The sequence below is a fragment of the Hyperolius riggenbachi genome, chromosome 9, assembly GCF_040937935.1.
Source record: "Hyperolius riggenbachi isolate aHypRig1 chromosome 9, aHypRig1.pri, whole genome shotgun sequence".
NCBI classification, from domain to species: Eukaryota; Metazoa; Chordata; class Amphibia; order Anura; family Hyperoliidae; genus Hyperolius; species Hyperolius riggenbachi.
The window spans coordinates 170,881,627-170,903,739 of NC_090654.1; the positions used below are offsets into that span (position 1 = coordinate 170,881,627).

General features: G+C 42.2%; 1 long non-coding RNA gene across 1 annotated transcript in view; it reads left to right on the forward strand.

Annotated features, from left to right (window-relative positions):
- LOC137531778 (uncharacterized) overlaps nt 1–21,837 on the forward strand; it is a 27,232-nt gene extending 5,395 nt beyond the window's left edge. The window contains exons 2-4 of the long non-coding RNA XR_011023746.1: nt 8,850–8,900; nt 10,498–10,657; nt 21,757–21,837. This is a non-coding gene — a long non-coding RNA (uncharacterized lncRNA). The remainder of the gene's footprint in view (nt 1–8,849; nt 8,901–10,497; nt 10,658–21,756) is intronic.
- The last annotated feature ends 276 nt before the right edge of the window (nt 21,838–22,113 follow it).

A 22,113-nucleotide genomic window follows, 5' to 3' on the forward strand; every position in this document is an offset into this window, starting at 1 on the left:
CATTTTAATATATGCTTTTAGAGACTTTGCTACATCCAAAGACTGGAGCTCAGGAGGATCTGACTCCGCAAAAGTAGGCAAGGACCACTCCGTGCTTAGATGTAGTGTAGAGGGTACCTTTGGTATAAACGTCTGCACTGGCCGCACTTGAACTCTATCATGAAAGAATATAAGATACGGCTCTCTACAGCTTAAGGCCTGTAGTTCTGACACCCTCCTTGCAGAGGATATCGCAGTCAGAAAAACCATCTTGAGTGTTAAATTGACCAGTGTACAGTCAGATACCGGCTCGAAAGGAGGTCTCGACAAGCTGTTCAAGACAAGTGGCAATTCCCATTTAGGGAATGACAGTTTCCTTGGTGGTCTTAACTTCAATGTTGCTCTCGTGAACTGCCTCACCAGCGGGTGCAGAGCCCATCTAACGTCCGTCAACGCTGATATTGCTGAAATATGGACTTTGATGGTATGATAGGCAAGATTTTTATCAAGGCCCTGCTGGAGAAAAGACAAAACTTGATGTGGTTGTGGCTTGAACGGGTCGAATTTCTCTCTGGAGGCAAAGTCCATGAAGCGGTCCCATACTCTATGGTATGTAGAGTTTGTGGTAGATTTCCTGGCCTGAAGCAAAGTTCTGACCACTGCGTCTGGACAACCCAAGTGTTCTAATTTCCGCCTCTCAATTTCCAGACCTTGAGCTTTAGCAAGGACGGGTTTGGATGGAGTACTGGTCCTTGATGAAGAAGATCGGTGGTGACTTCCAGATTCATCGGTCGATCCAGACTCATTTGTTGTATCATAGGGTACCAAGGACGTTTGGGCCAACAAGATAGTACCGCTATCAATGTTACCCTTTCGACTCTCAGCCTCAGAAGAAGCCGGTGTATTAGAGTAGTTGGTGGAAAGACATATCCTTTCTTGAAATTCCATGTTTTAGTCAAAGCATCCAGAGCTTCCGCTCGAGGACATGGATACCTGCTGTAGAATCTGCGACATTTGGTATTGTTCGCTGTTGCCATTAAGTCTACTTGTGTGGTATCTTGTTGAAAATTGTATGGTTTAGAGACCATTCGTTGTGGTCCAAGGTTGACCTGCTTAGAAAGTCCGGAATCACATTCTGAGGACCAGGAATGTACACTGCTTCCAGAGAGGATAGAGTCTGTTCTGACAGATTGAAGATCTTCTCTGCCTCCTGCAGTAAAGGTAGACTCTGAGTACCACCCTGATTCTGGATGTAACATTCCGCCGTTTTGTTGTCTATCTTCATTCAAGTGTCTGGAGTATCCCATCTCTCCTGAACTACTAGGTTGTTCAGTACCGCTCCCCATCCATATTTGCTGGAATCTGTTGCTATCACAATTACTGAACTCTTCTGTAAGGGAAGATGGGTAGAGAGATTCTTCTCCTGAGTCCACCATAGTAGACTGTCTTTCATTAAAGGCGTGATCCAAATGTTTTGTTCCAGATTTACTTTGTCCCACTGTTCCAGGAAGTTCCATTGAAACACTCTCTGATGCCAGCGAGCCCATGGGATCATGGGAATTGTAGAGGACATTGTGCTAATCAGACGCATGCAATGCCTGGCTTGAGTCCAGGAACACTCCAACATTCTGAAAACTCTGTTGATTATGATTGGAACTTTCTCTGGTGGTAATGAGATGGAATTTTTGCTTGTTTGGAATCTCGCTCCCAAACAAACCAGATCCTGTGAAGGCTGCAACTGACTTTTTTTTGAAGTTTATCCTCCATCCAAATTCTATTAATGTGTTTAACAGAATCGCTCTGTGTTCTTCTGCGGTCTTCCGATTGTCCGCGATGAGTAGGACGTCATCGAGGTAATGATACACTCGAAGACCCTATAACCTCAGCAGAGCTATTACCTCCACCAATACTTTCGTGAACGTTCTCGGGGCTGTGGATATCCCGAACAGGAGACACATGAATTGCAAGTGTAGGTCCCCAACCGCGAATCTTAAATACTTTTGTAGGTCTTGTTGTATTGGTACTTGGAGATAGGCATCTTCCAGATCGACGGATAGAAGCCAATCTCCTGGTTGGATGAACGTTATAATCGTGTGCAGGGACTCCATCTTGAATTTGTCGAGATTTATGTATGAGTTGAGATTCTTTAGGTCTAAAACAGGCCTCAAATCGCCTGTCTTTTTCGTCACAAAGAACAGTCTTGAGTAAAATCCTTTCCCTTGTTGAGAAACTGGGACCCGAACTACTGCCTTTTTTGATAGTAAATCCAAGAGGTATTTCAGAAGCATTTGTTTCCTGTTTGTCAATATCGGAATTTGTGTCTGGGAATAATAATTCTTCAGGAATGATCTGAAAGTCCAGAAGTGGCCCGAGGATATGGTTCTTAAGACCCAAGGGTTTTTTATATTGTGTTCCCATACTTTCACGAATTTGCTTAGCCTGGCACTGACCGGACTCTTCTGGACTGTATAATTGTCAAAAAGACTTCTGTGGGCCTTGTCCTGCTCCTGCCAACTTCTGTTTTGTGATACGACTCAGTGTTGATTGTGAGCTTTGCCAGTTCCTTTTGTAGTTTCTACCCGGCCTATATGATCTAGCACTCTGGTATCTTGTATTCTGAGTATTCTTCTGTGTAGGAGGTGTGCGCCTTTGACGTCTGTCCTGGGGAATTAGACCCGACTTCCCTCCAGTTACACGAGAAATGGCAGAATCCATTTTGTCCCCGAATAGAGACTTACCATCAAATGGAATCTTGCACCATAACTGGTTGGAAGCCGGGTCAGCAGATCAGGACTTGAGCCAGAGGGCTCTCTTAGCCGTGACCGAATTAACCATTCCTCGAGCAGATGGCCTGACCACATCTATTGCGGCTTCACCCACGAAGTCTCCTGCCATCTTGAAGTCCTCCAGTCCTGCCAGCAATGACTCTTTATCTACATCCGATTTTATGGCTTGCTCCATATTCTCTGCCCAAGCTTTAATTGCTTTTCCAACTGATGTTAGTGCTATTCCTGGTTTACACGAGCCTCCGCAGACGGTGTAAATTTTCCTGAGATCAACATCTATTTTTCTCTCCAGAACATCCTTGAAGGCCACCGAATCTTCAATAGGCAGAGTCACATGCTTGGCTAGTCTTACGACTAATGCGTCCACCACTGGAGGGGTATTCAGCGACACGCTGTCTTTTTCTGACAACGGGTAAAGCTTTGAGAATCGATTACTTAGCGGGACCTTTTTCTCGATTTTCTGCCATTCATCTTGAATAATTTCTTCAATTTCCTTCATTAAGGGAAAAGTAGTTGCAGATTTTTTAAGGTGTTTATAGTATCTTCTATTGACTTTTGTGGTCTCATTTTCAGTCTCTTCATCCTCCCATTCTATGGCCTCACGTACTGCCTTCACAAAAGGCTGGACAAGAGCAAAATCGAAGCCAATAGCTAGATCTTCCTCCTCTTGGGATGAGGTAGAAGGCATTGGTTGGGCAGGCTGAAGCTGTTGAGAGGGTTAGGAAGCCACATATTCCGCCATCGAATCCTTGACCACTTGTTTAATGATATTGGTGACGTCCATAGGTTCCTCCTCCGGTTGTCGGGGCATCTCTGCAAAGCATTTCTTGCAAACCAGTTTGCCTCTCATTACTGGTTTTGCACATGCCCAACATAGCTGGTGACTTGATTCCTGCGAGCGAGATCTTGATCTGTTCCTAGATCTGTCTCTCGATCTTTCTCTAGATCTACTTCTGTGATCCAATGTATGAGAAGTTGATTGTTTTGTAGAGCCAGAAGTCCTCCCAGATTGAGATGACGATTTGTGGTGATGCTTAGAACTGTATAGAGAGAAAAAATGAAAAAAAATGTATAAGCACTCCCTTTTTTATTCTTTCCTTAAAAAAATTACCTGCGTGTGCCCTTACCTATTAACAGAACGCTGATCTCTTTGGGGCATGTGGGTGTCCATAATAAGGCCGCTGAAAAAAACCAGCTGCAAGGGGTGAAATATGGAAAAAGAGATGAAGAGGGAATTCTAATTATTTGCTGCATATCTCTTTAAGTTGTGTCACAGAGAAAAGAAGATACATATATATTTCTAAAAGTAAAGAGAAGCAAGATGATTGTCATCAAAAGATTTAAAACTTATATACCTTCCTATACGTCTCTTATTTGTGTAACAATAAGGAATCTTCCTTCTCCAGTAACAGGAGTCTGCTTGCGAGCAGCTGATCCCACTGACAGCCACTCGCAGACTGCAGATCGAGCGGCTTTAAGCAGCCATCTGTGACGTCACCTCTGACGTCATAGTCACCGCCCCCTCCTCCGATAATGCCCAATCATAGGGCAGCCAGGAAGCCTCTGCCGAAACTCCGCCCCCCGCCGAACGAAGCAGCGGGGAAGAGCGTTAATACTTCAGAGGGGAAAGAGAAGACGCCATAGCCAAGTGGAACGCAGCTGGAACGCACGCCGCAACGAGGCTGCATGGAGACCCGCAAGGCGGCACATGGATGAGAGTTTTAGAGGAAAGGACACCCGCCCAGGTAACTCATTTAGAGTTATTATCAAATGCACAAGTAGAGGCAAGCAAATGCGGGGCATTTAGCACCCAATTGCAAGTAAGCGTGCAAACACCCCCAAGACCAGCAGAACGGGGTTACACATTTGGACTTATTTAACGTCTATAGGTGTCATCACCACAGGGGAGGCAAGCTGGGTGGGGAGCTACGAGGACGCAGCTAGGTAAGGGCAAAAAATTAAAAATATAGGTATAAAAAAACCTGAAAGCTGAACACGGTGAGGTGAGGACAGGAGGTGAGGACAGGAAAAAAGACATGGGACATTGGGAGGTGTAGACTTTTATAAACACGGTCCTGTGAGGTAATGGGGGCGGGGCCATTACCCATTTGTCCATTTGTGCTGCCATGGAGGCATTAGGAAATATATATACACACAAACACATATATTTACACACACACACATATACACACATACACACATATATACACACACACACACATATATACACACACACACACACACACACACACACACACACACACATATATACACACACACACACACACACATATATACACACACACACACACACATATATACACACACACACACACACATATATATACACACACACATATATTTACACACACACACACACACACACACACACACATACAAATATATACACACGCACATATAAATATACACACACACACACACACACGCACACACACATATATACACACACATATATATACTGTATATATATATATATATATATATATACATATATATACTGTGTGTATAAATGTGTATATATACACACACACACATATATATATATACACACACACACATATACACACACACACACTGGGAGCAAAACCCATATTCAACACATTTCAAAACGATATTTATCGTTTTATGACTTACATTTCAAAACGATATTTATAGTTTTATGGAAGTCATAAAACGATAAATATCATTTTCAGTGCGGCGCCATTTTTTAACTCATAAAATGATAAATATTGTTTTATAATGCAAATTAATGTGGCACAATTTTTACACTGTAGGCTCTGGGGCCATTTTTAACTGATCCCATAATAATCAGTCATGGTTTTCAGATACAGTATGTCTTCTTGGTTTCACCATGACAGCCATTGGCCCCTGGTCATCCATTGATTGCATGGATACTAGATTATAGGCAAGCGTTTGCTTAAAGTGGACCCAAATTAAAAATACAAGATTTCAGAAATAAAATCTGTTTTCTAAATTATAATAATAAATAGCAGCCTTTTTTCAGCTGCATAATGACAAATATAAAATATTTTACATTTATTGGAGGAACCCCTCCCTTCCTTTCATATTCCCAGGACAGAATCCGGCAAACTGGTGGAGTAGGTGGTGTCCGCCAAAGGAGGAATTGCTAATGGCTGCCTCCTGTATAATCCTAGTTATGAAAAGAGAAGGGTGAAAAGCATGCGCTGAAATGCTCATAGGCTTGAAGGAGTGTTTATTTATCTTTGTATGTGTCAGAGTGGTGCACCTAAATATTTTGAATTAAAAAAATGTTTGGTTTGGGTCCGCTTTAACTTGTTCTTCAGTCTTACCATCAATACAAATTTTGTGTATGTTCACAGAATCCACCTTGCTGAGACAACAGAATTACCATATGTGCACAACTGAGGTTAACTTCAAAAAGTGCACATTGTTGGGACTTAAGCACAGGATACTGAAACACTGTCACACTTTACTGTCTGCATAGTGATCATCAGTTTGCTTAACCCCCCTGGAGGTAATCCCGAGCATAGCTCGGGCTATGGATTACAAGGTGGGAGCTACGCTCGGGTTAGCTAAAATCCCTGCTGATACACCTTACCTGGGTTCCATGCGCGATCGGCGCTGTCCAGCGGGACTCCAGGCATCCATTGCAGGTCAACAGGATCCCAATCTCCTCTCTTCTTCCTGGATCCCGGTGGCCTATCAGTGGCGGGGCGCGAGCGGCATGATATTACCAGGGGCGGAACCAAAAATTAAAGTGTACATGAATACTTGCACAGGACAGAACGAAAACATAGAGGAATCCTGCCCATATGTAGGCATTGAGTTTAGCCTGCCTAATCTCCCATCTGGACCAGATGCCGACACAGGACAGAAAGAAAACATAGAGAAATGCAGCCTAAATATATGTAAAGAGTTTAGCATGCCTGATCCCCCCTCTGGACCAGATGTCTTATACAGCACAAAAGCTAAATATAGAAAATTGCAGCCTGTATGTATATGTAGAGAGTTTAGCCTGTCTAATTCTTTATTTGTCTCTAATCACAACTTGCAATTTAAACTCCCCTCTGTGTCACATGATTGCCATGGCAGAGATAGCAGGTAAGCTCAATTGAAAGTACAGGATGTTAACAATATAGCTATTTGGTTCCCAACTGCTTCTGAGCTAAGTGCTTCTGCTGATTTACGTTTACCAATTTTTGCCTGGATTTTGACTACTCTCTACCTTCCGCCTGCACCAACCTCTGCCTGGATTTTGACTACTCTTTGCCTGTCATCTAAGTCTGATAACAAAGGGAAAAAAGTCTAAAGGAATCATACTTCTTCTGTCCCACCCTGTGTGCCATTCCCTGTTTCAAAATATACCACATGCAGGAGGTGTATTAGGTATATACAGTGGCTTGCAAAAGTATTCGACCCCCTTGAAGTTTTCCACATTTTGTCACATTACTGCCACAAACATGAATCAATTTTATTGGAATTCAACATTAAAGACCAATTCAAAGTGTTGTACACGTAAGAAGTGGAACGAAAATCATACATGATTCCAAACATTTTTTACAAATAAATAACTGCAAAGTGGGGTGTGGGTAATTATTCAGCCCCCTGAGTCAATACTTTGTAGACCCATCTTTTGCTGCAATTACAGCTGCCAGTCTTTTAGGGTATGTCTCTACCAGCTTTGCACATCTAGAGACTGAAATCCTTGCCCATTCTTCTTTGCAAAACAGCTCCAGCTCAGTCAGATTAGATGGACAGCGTTTGTGAACAGCAGTTTTCAGATCTTGCCACAGATTCTCGATTGGATTTAGATCTGGACTTTGGCTGGGCTATTCTAACACATGGATATGTTTTGGTTTAAACCATTCCATTGTTGCCCTGGCTTTATGTTTAGGGTCGTTGTCCTGCTGGAAGGTGAACCTCCACCCCAGTCCCAAGTCTTTTTCAGACTCCAAGAAGATTTCTTCCAAGATTGCCCTGTATTTGGCTCCATCCATCTTCCCATCAACTCTGACCAGCTTCCCTGTCCCTGCAGAGCATGATGCTGCCACCACCATATTTGACAGTGGGTATGGTGTGTTCAGAGTGATGTGCAGTGTTAGTTTTCCGCCATACATATCGTTTTGCATTTTGGCCAAAAAGTTCCATTTTGGTCTCATCTGACCAGAGCACTTTCTTCCACATGTTTGCTGTGTCCTCCGCATGGCTTGTGGCAAACTGCAAAGGGACATTTTATGCTTTTCTGTTTACAATGGCTTTCTTCTTGCCACTCTTCTATAAAGGCCAACTTTGTGCAGTGCATGACTAATAGTTGTCCTATGGACAGATTCCCCCACCTGAGCTGTAGATCTCTGCAGCTCGTCCTGAGTCACCATGGGCCTCTTGATTGCATTTCTGATCAGCACTCTCCTTGTTTGGCCTGTGAGATTAGGTGGACGGCCTTGTCTTGGTAGGTTTACAGTTGTGCCATACTCCTTCCATTTCTGAATGATCGCTTGAACAGTGCTCCGTGGGATGTTCAAGGCTTGGGAAACCTTTTTGTAGCCTAAACCTGCTTTAAATTTCTCAATAACTTTATCCCTGACCTGTCTGGTGTGTTCTTTGGACTTCATGGTGTTGTTGCTCCCAATATTCTCTTAGACAACCTTTGAGGCCAACACAGAGCAGCTGTATTTGTACTGACATTAGATTACACACAGGATCATTCTATTTAGTCATTAGCACTCATCAGGCAATGTCTATGGGCAACTGACTGTACTCAGACCAAAGGGGGACGAATAATTACGCACACCCCACTTTGTAGTTATTTATTTGTAAAAAAAAAACGTTTGGAATCATGTATGATTTTCGTTCCACTTCTCACGTGTACACCACTTTGTATTGGTCTTTCATGTGAAATTCCAATAAAATTGATTCATGTTTGTGGCAGTAATATGACAAAATGTGGAAAACTTCATGGGGGCCAAATACTTTTGCAAGCCACTGTATGTACATGCCATATAGTCCTGTGTGCCTTATTTGTATAGTTTCACTATTTTTTAAGTTTATTCATAAATTTATTTCAACATTTTTGTGTTCTAGCCTTTTATTATACGCGGGATGTGTACAAGACCTTTATTCTGGCATCTTTTGGTGAGTTATGACTTAAGAATTGGAGGCCTAAAATTCTTGAAAAAAAAATGTACTGCTTTTAGACCCCTAAGTCCAGACAGTAGTGCACTGCCAGGCGAACACTGTCATTCCAGCGCAGGAGACTTGGGCGCAGCAGGGAGTAACTTCAGCACCGTCACAAGACGGAGCTGAAGTTACTTATAATTCGGCTACCATATAATTCGGCTACCATCCATGGCGGCCTGGAGGGTGAATAGTATTTAAAATCAATGGGAATTTGTGCAGGAGCAGGATAGGCCATACAGGCTGTATCCTGTACCGATTCCTCTCATATGCCTGCCAGGGAGGTTAAGGATGAATTTCCACTAGTGCCATGCCTCTGTGAGGCACAATGCTAGCACTTGCAATGTGAGAACACATCTAAATCCCTCCACCCTCACCATAAAGAGCTATAGGGTTTCACATGTGTGATGCAATTAAATGCTGCCAAACGTCTGTTTTGTTTTTTTTTTCCCCACGTGAATTTGGAAGAAGCCTATTGATTTCGATAAGCTGCAATTCCCCATCCGAATTTACATGCGGGGAAACTAGCAGGAAGGAATCACAGAAGTGGAAACTCGGCCTCAGAGGAACCTCTGGTCTTATCTCAGGAGCTAAATGATGAGCCAATAAAGTTTCTTCTGTTATGGCCCATACTCATGAGCTACATTTGTAGCTCGTCGCTAGCACATGGGAGCGTGTGCGCGACAGCTCGTCGCCGGGTCCCTCCGCATACACACTGCGAAAGAGGGACTAGCGGTGTGACGGAAGCCGTCACCGACTTTCCTCCCCCCCTTGTAAACTACGTGTCCTGCCTATTGGTTGCTGTCGCTAGTCCGCATACACACGCGGACTAGTGACAGTTGTGGCGGCAACTGTCGCCGGGCGATTGACCACGCCAATCGCCTGCCGACAGCAGCGACGAGCGACAGTTCGGGGCGCGCATGCCATACTCACGGGCGACCTGTCGCCACAACACACGGGTGCCACGTGGTTGTAGGCCATTTGACCATTTCACTATTATTACATGCAGACCAAGTAACAACGGCCACCTAAACTAGCCACGCAATTTACCTTCTCTCCAGATAGAAAAAAGCTTTAAAATAAGACAAAGTGAACACAGAGGTATCAAGCTTACCATTACTTTGGAGACAAGAATAGCAAATCAGGAGATCCAGCCACATCCTGCATATAGTTATTTCTTCCTTCTCTTATGGTGGACCTGAACTCTTGCACACGACAGAAGGCAAACACAGAAATGCACCCTGTCTGTATTTAGAGAGTTTAGGTTGATCCCCCTCATCTGTGACTAAGCACAAGTTGTAATTTTATCTCTCCGTTGTGTCAGCTGGCTGCCTCAGCAGAGCAGCTAATTTGTAAGGATTTAATGTCCTTACAAATGAAAGGAGAAAGTAGACACACTGAAGATTTATTGCAGGATTTGTATCAGCTGTAACAGAGAAATGTTTTTTCTTTAAAGGTTATTATGCTGTTGCTTATCTTTTAGAGCAGGAAAAAAAAGTTCTGAGTACAGGTCCATTTTAAAAGATTCACTTGTATCTCCTTTCTGTAAACACAGATCTGATAAAAGGACTTTTCTGCAAATAAATTACTACAGGTGAGAGATTCCAAATAAGTGCAGAAGTGCAGAGATAATCCAAAAGGATTTCCAAACTGCTGTGCATACTGTTGACAAAACAAGATGACATAACAGGCAAACAATGATGAAACATACTGCAGTAAGTGATATTTGATTGTTGCATTAATATGCATTGTTTAAAAGTATGATTTAAAAAGTTAATCTACACTTAAACAATACTTTTAATATTTCAGTGTATCAAAAGACTATTTGGGCTTAAACTGATTATAATCTGAAAATGGCACTTCTTAAATTGTATACATTTTGCACTCTTTCTGAAAACAAAGAAACCTATTTTTCTGCATAAGCACTTACCTGCACAGAGCAGTAGCCTTTTTTTTTCCAAAGTTGCACAGAGTGTTAGTAAACACGTTTAACACTCACACATCTGAAAGTATTTTTTAGGAATAACATTGATGGCCATTTTCATATGCAGAAGATACGTTATAAAAGCTGTAATGATGATTGCCATTGACCATTGCAGTGTATTGTAGATCTGTACTGAATGACCTACTTTTTTTCCAAGCAAAAGCAGACCCTCTCTTTAACCACTTCTCTACCCCCTAGGTCAGGGATGTCAGGGAACACCAGTCATCAAGGGCCAAGGTCTTCACTCATTTTTGGCAAATCTCAAATTACCAGTAATTGATGGGACTGAATCAGGAAAGGAGTGGCTAATCACGTAAAACACTTTTCTCAGTCCATCCTAAACACTGGCATTGATCTTGCCTTCGAGGACTGGAGCTCAACACAGGTTATTTACCCTAAAAGAGAACCTTAAGCCAACCTAAAAAAATGAGTTTTACTCACCTGGGGCTTCTACCAGCCCCCTGCAGCTGTCCGGTGCCCACGTAGACTCGCTCCGATGCTCCACATAGAATCACTGCCAGGCTTGTCGGCTCCTGTTGCCGGAACCGGAAGTGGCTGCCGGTGGGGCCAGAAGCATCAGAGCAAGTCTACGTGGGCACCGGACAGCTTCAGGGGGCTGGTAGAAGCCCCAGGTGAGTAAAACTCATTTTTTTAGGTTTAAAAACTAGAGCAATTTTCTACATTTCACAACCCTCCCATATATTTGCCAATAACTTTATCACTACTTATCACACCTAAATAATCAATGCCTTGTTTTTTTCATCACCAATTGGGCTTTATTTGGGTTATACTTTTGTTAAGAATTGAAACTAGACTTTCATTGGGCAGTGTTTTTTCCCAACATTTTTAAATTCATTTTAGTGGGAGAAATAAGAAAACAATTGAAAAAAAAAACATTAATTTGCCTTTTTCACCCATTACAGTGTAAAAATGTGTAGTGCTACTGTAGATACAAACTTAAATTATGTTCCTTTCAAAATTTATGGTGATAGTATTTGATTCTCAAATAAAGGTAGATTTTTGCTACAGTGTGTGATCTAATATGCCCCCCTCTAGCCCCATCAGGGATCAGGCTGAAGCTAAGCATAAATCAATAAGGATCTCTCACCTATCCTGTTTTCAACTGAGATGGGCCCCCTCTCTTGTGCAGTGCTGCTGTCAGCTTCACAATACATAATAAACCCTCTAGATTGTAAGCCTTTGGGCAGGATCCTCCTCCCTTTTGTGTCCTACCTGATCATGCACCTCCATTACTGTGAACCCATGCTATGCATTTGAGTGAACCTAACTTGCCTAATCTCCATGCTTCCATCCAGTGACTGACTAAGCATTACCTTGTACTCATACTGTGCTGTGTGATCTGGTTTTCTTGTATTCCTGTATTGTTATATTGCTGTATGTCACCCCTAAATATTGTCTGTAACCTAAACTAATGTTTAGCACTGCGTAATATGTTGACACTTTATAAATACAATAAAAAAATGAACCGGGTCCAACTTGATGTTATCAATCCAGGCACCGATCCATTCAGCATCATGAGGCTAACAGCATTAGTGTATGGAGGGGAGTCTGATCACCGCTGGAAACGAGAGATGCTTTTTCATAAATGTTACATACTGCCTGATCGCAGCAATGGAGTGGGGGGGAAAGGTTAATTGAAGGGGATCGAGTGGAGGGTTCGGACCCCTGGGAGGGTATCACTAGGTAATGTAGTTAGTGGGAGGGTACCTAATGAACACAGGCATATGCTAGCACCTGCGCTGTGCTCATTACCAGCTACAGATCTATATTCACGTTGCTCAGCTTTTACAGTAGCTCTGCAATGACATGGATATACTGTAGCTAGTAATAAAGGGAACCAGAATTGATAAGTATATGATGGCTATCATATTTATTTCCTTTCAAAGGGGCAACATTGTGAAAAATTGTAAAATTTTAAATATGTGCAAACATAGACAAATGAGAAGTACATTTTTTCCACAGTAAAATGAGGCATAAATTATTTTTCTCCTATGTTGCTGTCACTTACAGTAGGTAGTAGAAATCTGACAGAAGTGACAGGTTTTGGACTAGTCCATCGCTTCAAAAGGGATTATTAACAAAGTTTTTATTCTTTATAAAGATATTCCCTAAAAAGGATTTAAACAATGATGCTGGCAAGCCTCCCTGCACACTGCACAGTTTTTGGCAGTTGGACAGAGCAACTGCCATTCCCTTAGTGCTTTTGAAAATAAACAACACCCTAAGAATCCCCCATGAAGAGATGTACTAGTCCAAAACCTGTTGATTCTGTCAGACTTCTACTAACTACTGTAAGGGACAACAATATAGGAGAAAAAATAATGTATGGCTCATTTTACTATGGAAAAAACATACTTCTTATTTGTCTAGGTTTGCACATATTTAAAATTTTACAGTTTTTCACCATAATGCCCCTTTTTTTCTTGTGATCTGTGCTGCGTGGGCCCACAGCCCACAGCACAGATCGTGTGGCAGCCAGGGCGACCAGACTTCCCCCTTTATTCCCTTCTAGGGGGTTGTCCTGCCAGGGGGGGTCTGATCGCCGCCGGCTAGTTGTGATTAGCGGGGGGGGGGCTTCTCAAAGCCCCCCTCCGCAGCGTTTTCCGCGCTCCCTCTCCTTACCTCCCTCCCCTCCTTCATCCTGCACCGGATAGGATAGGCTTCAGCCTATCATATGTCGGCGATCCCCGGCCAATAAGACGCCGGGGATCGCCGATCTGCCTTACGGCGCTGCTGCGCAGCAGCACCGTATTAATGTAAACAGCGGGGATTTTTTCCCCACGTGTTTACATTAGGCGTGCGAGCAACGATTGGCAGCTCACACACTGTTCACGGAGACACCCTCCGTGAACTGACATGGAAAGGGCGCTCGAACGAGCGGCCGTTTCCATGTAATAACCACTTAAACCCGCCGCCGCCTATCGGCGTTAGGCGGTCCTTAAGTGGTTTTTAAACAATTCCAGTTTTCTGCCAGTCCTGCTGGTCTCCTTGGATGCAGTAGTGTCTGAATTACTTACTTACTTGAAGCAAACATGTAGCTAATCTAGTCTGACTTCAGTCAGAGCACCTAATCTGCATGCTTGTTCTGGGTCTAGGACAGGCATGGGCAAACTTGGCCCTCCAGCTGTTGAGAAACTACAAGTCCCACAATGCATTGCAGGAGTCTGACAGCCACAGTCATGACTCATAGGCAAATGCATTGTGGGATTTGTAGTTCCTTAACAGCTGGAGAGCCAAGTTTGCCCATGCCTGGTCTAGGACTATAGGAGGCAGATGATCAGCAGGACAGCCAGGCAATTTACATTGCTTAAAACAAAATAGTCATTTGAGTTCTGTGTAAGTAGCAGATAGAATGGCACAATCATATGTCATTATCTCCTAGACTTTTTTTTTTTAAAGCCACATGCCAGCAATGCTTGAATTGTGTTAATTAAATGTCTTGCCAAAATCTACAAAAGGACACATTTGTAAAAAGTAATTACATTTGCATGCAAATAAATATAATACAGAATTATGCTAATTATTCTGAAAATCTATTGTAAAATGAATTGATCAAAACTTGCAGTGGAGTCATTTGATTGGTCCATTTTCAAACTGCATACAGGGAGTGCAGAATTATTAGGCAAATGAGTATTTTGACCACATCATCCTCTTTATGCATGTTGTCTTACTCCACGCTGTATGAGCTCGAAAGCCTACTACCAATTAAGCATATTAGGTGATGTGCATCTCTGTAATGAGAAGGGGTGTGGTCTAATGACATCAACACCCTATATCAGGTGTGCATAATTATTATGCAACTTCCTTGCCTTTGGCAAAATGGGTCAAAAGAAGGACTTGACAGGCTCAGTCAAGTCAAAAATAGTGAGATATCTTGCAGAGGGATGCAGCACTCTTAAAATTGCAAAGCTTCTGAAGCGTGATCATCGAACAATCAAGCGTTTCATTTAAAATAGTCAACAGGGTCGCAAGAAGCGTGTGGAAAAACCAAAGCGCAAAATAACTGCCCATGAACTGAGAAAAGTCAAGCGTGCAGCTGCCAAGATGCCACTTGCCACCAGTTTGGCCATATTTCAGAGCTGCAACATCATTGGAGTGCCCAAAAGCGCAAGGTGTACAATACTCAGAGACATGACCAAGGTAAGAAAGGCTGAAAGACGACCACCACTGAACATGAAACACAAGCTGAAACGTCAAGACTGGGCCAAGAAATATCTCAAGACTGATTTTTCTAAGGTTTTATCGACTGATGAAATGAGAGTGAGTCTTGATGGGCCGGATGGATGGGCCCGTGGCTGGATTGGTAAAGGGCAGAGAGCTCCAGTCCGACTCAGACACCAGCAAGGTGGAGGTGGAGTACTGGTTTGGGCTGGTATCATCAAAGATGAGCTTGTGGGGCCTTTTCGGGTTGAGGATGGAGTCAAGCTCAACTCCCAGTCCTACTGCCAGTTTCTGGAAGACACCTTCTTCAAGCAGTGGTACAGGAAGAAGTCTGCATCCTTCAAGAAAAACATGATTTTCATGCAGGACAATGCTCCATCACACGGGTTCAAGTACTCCACAGCGTGGCTGGCAAGAAAGGGTATAAAAGAAGAAAAACTAATGACATGGCCTCCTTGTTCACCTGATCTGAACCCCATTGAGAACCTGTGGTCCATCATAAAATGTGACATTTACAAGGAGGGAAAACAGTACACCTCTCTGAACAGTGTCTGGGAGGCTGTGGTTGCTGCTGCACGCAATGTTGATGGTGAACAGATCAAAACACTTATAGAATCCATGGATGGCAGACTTTTGAGTGTCCTTGCAAAGAAAGGTGGCTGTATTGGTTACTGATTTGTTTTTGTTTTGTTTTTGAATGTCAGAAATGTATATTTGTGAATGTTGAGATGTTATATTGGTTTCACTGGTAAAAATAAACAATTGAAATGGGTATATATTTGTTTTTTGTTAAGTTGCCTAATAATTATGTTCAGTAATAGTCACCTGCACACACAGATATACCCCTAAAATAGCTAAAACTAAAAACAAACTAAAAACTACTTTCAAAAATATTCAGCTTTGATATTAAAGACTACCTGCAGCCAAAAAAAGGTTTGAATGGCAATACAGATATGCAGTCTAGGCACTTTATACAGTTAAATAAACATATAAAGTTTACATCTCGTATAACATAGTGGATAGAATAGACTCACATGTGTGTCTGCTGCATCTTGCTTCTCACGCTGAAGCCAGGGACAGTACACCTCTCAGCTTTGTGCCTCCCCTCCAGCATTTGTCCTCCCCTCCAGTCTTCTGCCCTCCCCTTCATGTAAATGTGCCTGGGAAATCCCGTGCAGATAGGAAGGACTGATGACGTCATCCTCCTGCAGCCGTCTCTAAATCCTCTGTCTCTCCCCGATGTGCAGCCAGTAGCCTCTCTCCCTGTTTCAGCCTGTCTCTCCCCGCTATGCAGCAGCTTCAGCTTGGGTTCCTGGTCTCTGCCGCTCCTCCGTGTCTCTCGCTCGTGAGGTGATGCAGGTGTTTACCATGCGTCATCTCGCGAGACTTTGCCAATGAAGCCGGACTCAATAGCTGGGATTGCCAGTGACATCAGCAATCCCAAAATGCTGTGCGCGCTGGCCAGGAGAAATCGCCAGGGGCGAAATTGAGACAGGGGCGTGGCTTCAGGGCTAATGAATAGAATTCATTACCTTGCAGAAAGAATTAGTATTTATTTTTATCATAGATCTATATATTTTTATCACTGATGTTATTTTATGACAAGTCGTTTTTAAGCTTTTGATTCTCTTTAATTTGTTTTTTTGGGTTCATTGAGAACATGGTTGTTGTTCAATAATAAAATTATTCCTCAAAAATACAACTTGCCTAATAATTCTGCACTCCCTGTAGATCTGCAAGAACATTAGCATAATTCTGCAGTAACTTGGAAGCATTTGCATATTTCAAGCAAGCAGAAAGTTGGCACTAAAGCAAAACTTTGTATTTAAATGCCTTTAGCTGTGCGTGGCACAGGAACATGGGAAACAAAAACACTTAAAGATGTCTGCAGCACGCAGAAGTCGTTTTGTACAAAAATGCCTTTAAGGCTCGTACACATGCTGTACTACAGGGAACGACTGGTCCGTCAGACCCTCCCGCTGGGCGGGCGGGCGTTCCAGCGACAGTACAGCGTGTGTACAGTCTGTCAGGCAGACTGATAAGGCTGTTTCTGAACAATCCGCTGAGCGGATGATTCAGAAACAGCCTTATCAGTCTGCAGACAGACTGTACACACACTGTACTGTCCCTGGAACGACCGCCCAGCGGGAGGGTCTGACGGACCTGTCGTTCTCTGTAGTACAGCATGTGTACGAGGCTTTAGACATCCTCAGAAGTATGGCTGTGTAAGCGCCTTTAGTCTATGTGTAGTTAATCTAATTCCAGCTTCAAGTATCTACAGTGGTGTGAAAAACTATTTGCCTCCCTCCTGATTTCTTATTCTTTTGCATGTTTGTCACACTTAAATGTTTCTGCTCATCAAAAACTGTTAACTATTAGTCAAAGATAACATAATTGAACACAAAATGCAGTTTTAAATTATGGTTTTTATTATTTAGTGAGAAAAATAACTCAAAACCTACATGGCCCTGTGTGAAAAAGAAATTGCCCTCTGAACCTAATAACTGGTTGGGCCACCCTTAGCAGCAATAACTGCAATCAAGAGTTTGCGATAACTTGCAACGAGTCTTTTACAGCGCTCTGGAGGAATTTTGGCCCACTCATCTTTGCAGAATTGTTGTAATTCAGCTTTATTTGAGGGTTTTCTAGCATGAACCGCCTTTTTAAGGTCATGCCACAACATCTCAATAGGATTCAGGTCAGGACTTTGACTAGGCCACTTCAAAGTCTTCATTTTGTTTTTCTTCAGCCATTCAGAGGTGGATTTGCTGGTGTGTTTTGGGTCATTGTCCTGCTGCAGCACCCAAGATCGCTTCAGCTTGAGCAGGGCCGGTTTAAGCAGCAATGGGGCCCCAGGGCAAAATAAACCTGGGGGTCCCCCCAACATATACCCCAGAACAAAAATCGGCATTAGGGGACCTTTTTTGCAGCTGGTATAGTCAGAGTGTGAAGTCCCAATCGGTCGGAGCTCCACATTCTGGCTATCCCAGCCTGCATGGGGGACAAGGGGTTAAAAAGTTTCAGGAGGGGGGACCCCACATAATTTTTTTTTTTAAATTCCCACACTCTTAACATAAAAAAAAAAAAAAAATTGGGAAAATAGAAAAAAATTCCAGGGATCTTCATACAGCCATATTGCGGCTGTATAGCGATCCCTGGCCAAAGCGCTGCGGCTGCGTATAGACCCCCTGGAAACCCCGTCAGGAAATTTATTGAGCTTTCGTTTGATACATGTAAAATTACACTGCCGTTAGGTTTGCTACTAAAAGTGACATTTACCGCATTTAAAAGTATACTTTTTTCCTTCTAAACTTTAAAATCGATTTTCTCAAAAACTATAAGGTCTTTTTGAAAAATTGTTTTTTCCTCTTATCCCGAATGATCTCCTTAACATATCCTGCAAATTTAGGGTTTCTAGCATTTAAGGTGGATTTGCTATTAACCATTAAAGTTGGCAGGTTTTTAAATGTGTATTTTTTTTTTCCTTTGAAACTTTAAAATCGATTCTCTCAAAAACTATAAGGCCGATTTGAAAAAAAATGTTTTCCTCTTGTAGCCACTGGGGGCCCCTACAAGCTCTGGGGCCCTGGGGCAGCTGCCTCCTTTGCCTTAAAGGATAACTGTAGTGAGAGGGATACGGAGGCTGCCATATTTCTTTCCTTTTAAGCAATACCAGTTGCATGGCAGCCCTGATGGTCTATTTGCCTAAAGAAGTGTCTGAATCACACCAGAAACCAGCATGCAGCTAATCTTGTCATATCTGTCTAAATTTGTCAGAAACAAATGTGCTGCATGCTTGTTCAGGGCCTATGGCTGAAAGTATTAGAGGCAGAGGATTAGCTGAATAGCCAGGCAACTGGTATTGCTTAAAAGGAAATAAATATGGCAGCCTCCATATACCTCTCACTACAGTTATCCTTTAATGGTAGCGCCGGCCCTGAGCTTGAGTTGACAATCAGATGGCCGGACATTCTCCTTCGGGATTTTTTGGTAGACAGTAGAATTCATGGTTCCATCTATCACAGCAAGCCTTCCAGGTCCTGAAGCAGCAAAACAACCCCAGACCATCACACTACCACCACCATATTTTACTGTTGGTATGATGTTCTTTTGCTGAAATGCTGTGTTACTTCTACGCCAGATGTAACGGGACACGCACCTTCCAAAAAGTTCAACTTTTGTCTCGTTGGTCCACAAGGTATTTTCCCAAAAGTCTTGCCAATCATTGAGATTTTTTTTAGCAAAATTGAGATGAGCCTTAATGTACTTTTTGCATAAAAGTGGTTTGCGCCTTGGATATCTGCCATGCAGACCGTTTTTGCCCAGTCTCTTTCTTATGGTGGAGTCATGAACAATTACTTTAATTGAGGCAAGTGAGGCCTGCAGTTCTTTAGATGTTGTCCTGGGGTCTTTTGTGGCCTCTCGGATGAGTTTTCTCTGCGCTCTTGGGGTAATTTTGGTCGGCCAGCCACTCCTGGGAAGGTTCATCACTGTTCCATGTTTTTGCCATTTGTGGATAATGGCTCTCACTGTGGTTCGCTGGAGTCCCAAAGCTTTAGAAATGGCTTTATAACCTTTACCAGACTGATAGATCTCAATTACAGTACTTTGTTCTCATTTGTTCCTGAATTTCTTTGGATCTTGGCATGATGTCTAGCTTTTGAGGTGCTTTTGGTCTACTTCTCTGTGTCAGATAGCTCCTATTTAAGTGATTTCTTGATTGAAACAGGTGTGGCCGTAATCAGGCCTGGGGGTGACTACAGAAATTGAACTCAGGTATGATAAACCACAGTTAAGTTATTTTTTAACAAAGGGGGCAATCACTTTTTCACACAGGGCCATGTAGATTTGGAGTTTTTTTTTCTCACTAAATAATAAAAACCATCATTTAAAACTGCATTTTGTGTTCAATTATGTTATCCTTGACTAATAGTTAACGGTTTTTGATGAGCAGAAACATTTAAGTGTGACAAACATGCAAAAGAATAAGTAAACAGGAAGGGGGCAACTAGTTTTTCACACCACTGTAAATACCGACAAGGTAGGATATTTTAACAAAGATTAGTAAGTGGTCTAAAAAAACTTCTAATAGTGTGGTATTATTTTATTTATAATTAGAGATCATAGTGCACAGAACCATGGAGATTTGTATTTAGCAATTGTGTCCTGAGCGTATACAAAAGGCAGCTTAGAGCCCTAATTGTGTGTTTAACATAGCAAAAAATAACCAACTGGATTTAAATAGATTAAAACAAACAAAAAAAAACTGCACAGAGTGTGAGTTAAACCTTAAAGTAAAACTGAGTAAAATTATTTAAAATAAACACATGATGTGCCTGCAAATGAATATTACATACTTACCTCACCATCAGGTCCTCTCAGAAGCTCACCATTTTCTTATTACAGTGATCCCTTCCAATTCTGACAATATTTTGTCAGAACCGAAATAGATCAGTTATATATCAGCTGCTGTCAGTTACAACTGAATGTGCAAGGTAATGTCCATGTTTCCCTATGGCTCAAGTGGGCGATATTACAGTTTAACAGTGTGCTGACCAAGAAGCTGTTATGGGGTAAAGGCCATTTTCAAAATGGAGGACAGAGGATTCTATTGATCACAGTGGACAAACAGGACGCAGGAGAGGAGAAAGAGATTGATGAGCAGACTACACGGGAGTTAAGTATGACGTGTTTATGTTTCTTCTGACTTAATTTTCAGTTCAGGTTCTCTTTAAATACATTATTGACCATAATTACAAATCTTCTTGAATTGTAGGCCTAGTTGTTTGCATTCGTTGGTTCTTTCTAGTAAAGCACCCAATGGTAGCTCTGCAGTTTTTATGTTCTTGCACAGACAAAGTACAGTACTGAAGAGAGTTGAGAAAATGTTACTGCTTATGCCTCAAGCTTTCATTTGAAATATAGTATGGTGGAAAGTTACTGCACTTTCATTAGTATGACTACCAAATTTGCAAATATGAAAAATGGTTTCTATTTTACAAAATTTATAGCAAAAAAAGGGGTCGTCGTTTAAGCACTCTTTAGCAGCCTTATATTTGACTTTTAGATTGTCTCTGGTATAGTAGTCTATTTTATCCATGTGTTAAAAGTATCCATTAGATGTAGATTTGCTGATAGTTGACCTCAAGATGATGTCTTTTTATACTGACAGAAAATATTGGGAAAACCACAGAAAAAAATGTCACACAAGACAACTTATTGACGTGTTTGGTAACCATTGTTAGTTCTTTAGTCTGTGGTAATTAGTTGCTTGTTCTTGCAGGTAACAACCATGGAATATAATGTTTGTTTGATTCTAGTCATCTAGTTAACTGCTTCCCTCAGCTCACCATAATCCTTCTTGCAACCTTGCATGTAATAACCATCAGGGCCCCCAGATTCTTGCTCTGTAGAGAAACTCAAACAAACTACAATGCGTAAAAAATTGCTAATTTAATAGAAATAAATAAAATGTAATACCTGTAATTCACAAAAACACAATATGAAGATGGTGATATTGTGTATCACCAGCAACCTGGTCAATCAGTTGTGGCATCTCAAGGTCTCCTCGTGTTCAGCATGCAACCTCTGTCTCCGCGGAGAGGTCAGATTTTAACATCGTAGTTTCTTGCTTCTGTTCCCCCCTAGAGCAAGAATCTGGGAGCCCTGGTGGCTATAACATGCAAGGTTGCAAGAAGATTACAGCGAGAAGGGAAAGCAGGAAGAGGGAATGACGGAACTTGCAGGTGGTGGACCCCCATATTTAACCTCTTATTTCTGGCTGCTGTCTTGTTATTGTTGCACACATGGGGTAAATAGACAGTTGTTTACCGTCTGCACTATGGTGTGTGTATGTTTGTTTTACAGGTGTGGTTCATCCCGAAGAAGGTCATGTTATAGAGAAGACTTTCACAAGTGCATGGACGTTTGAGGGCCACTGCAAAAAGTACAAAAATAAAAAACCCCATCTATGAAGTGCTGCTATAATGTATTAGCTAAGAGTCT